Here is a 1,756-nt window from a genome sequence, read left to right on the forward strand (position 1 = left end):
AAAAAAAAAAACCTCTTCAATTCTCATATAAAAATTTAGGATTACCCTTAATTTTTCATGATCCAATGATCAGATCTAAACCAGATTAGTGTGAGACACTACCTTTCCGATGCAAAAAGAATTAATTAAACCAACGGGAAATGTTATATCGGTCAAAAACAAGTTCTACGTGTCTCGGCGTTTCGCTGGGTCACGTCTAGAAATCGAGATATATATATAACTATCATATAGGGGAAATTGTCACCTTTGGTGGTCTTTTTTTGACATAACTCGAGAACCACTAGTCCGATTTTGCTCAAACAAATTTAAAAAAATTAAATATTACAATTCCTTTAGTTTTGCCGGTAAAAATAAATGTGTGAAGAAAAAAAAATATTTTTTGCCTAAAATATTAATTTTTTTTAAATCTGTTGATTATATAGAAAAACGTTATATGAACAGATTAAAGGAATTGTAATTTTTAGTTTTTTTAAATTTGTTTGAGCAAAATCGGACTAGTGGTTCTCGAGTTATGTCAAAAAAAGACCACCAAAGGTGACAATTTCCTCTATATGATAGTTATATATATATCTCGATTCCTAGACGTGACCCAGCGAAACGCCGGGACACGTATAACTTCTTTTTTACCGATATAGCTTTTCCCGGTAGTTTGAACCCTTCCCGATCACTGACCCCTACCATTTGTCTCACAGTGTAATTATCAGGGCTGTCAAGTTTTCGTGTTCTTTTCTCAGCATTCTCAAATGCATATTGCGCGCTCTTTCTTTAAAATGTTGCACTCTAATAGTGTTGCCATATAAAAAGGTGAAATTTTTTTCGAGAAAAGAAAATGCCATCAAGTTATGCGGTAACATACATAAATAAATAAATAAAATATTCCGACGAACTGAAAACCTCCTCCTGGTTTGGAGATCGATTAAAAACTACTGGTATACCTACTTTTGTATTAATTGCGTTGAATCTGTAAGATCCACAAGCAGTTAAATTTCCCGATCTGAATTTTGAGTTAGCTTCGCTGCAGGGAAATCTACTAGTTGTGAACTAGAATTCTACCAGTTTGCGTTTCAGCCCAACTAGTTCACGTTCTATCCTTTTTCAATATTAGCGACTGGTATTTTTAACATTGCGATGTCCTACGAGATGTCAATTGTCAGGCTATGCATCAGCATCTACTAGTAGAAATACTAGTAGCATCATACCAGTTGATGAGATAGTCTGCCAATTCATCCCCTATGAAAAGCATTAGTATGCCTTTTTTGCTCGCGGCGCTCCAACAGTCGCAATGGCCGACAGAGCAAAGCACTCGCGTGGTATGCCTGAGGTGCCAGGTTCCAGCCCGGGCGCAGGGAAAATTTTTTTATTTTATATAAGTGTTTTATAATATTTCTTTTATTTATATTTTTATTTTAGTTTTTTTTTGTAATTCTTAAATTTAATTTAAAAAAAAAATATTTTTTTGTAATCTATTTTTTTATGGCACAAGTATTTCTTGCCGTATATTTGTTTATTTTTTTTTTGTAATGCAACTAGATTGTTAAGTTTCTTATTTATATTTAAATTGAAGTAATCATTCCTACTTACATTGATCTAACTTTAAAAATCTTAACCACCTCCAGGCGGCCTCAAACCTACGATCCCAGAACCAGTAGTCTTCACGTGACGCCACAGCCGACATTTGTAAGAAAAGCAATTAATTGCGTTTTATTTTAGGCTTTGGCAATTCAAAAGTAGATGTCGCTGAACGCTTAAGTTCTTC

Source organism: Rhagoletis pomonella, unplaced genomic scaffold (genome assembly GCF_013731165.1).
Source record: "Rhagoletis pomonella isolate Grant_MI unplaced genomic scaffold, Rhpom_1.0 Rhpom_scaffold_00014, whole genome shotgun sequence".
NCBI classification, from domain to species: Eukaryota; Metazoa; Arthropoda; class Insecta; order Diptera; family Tephritidae; genus Rhagoletis; species Rhagoletis pomonella.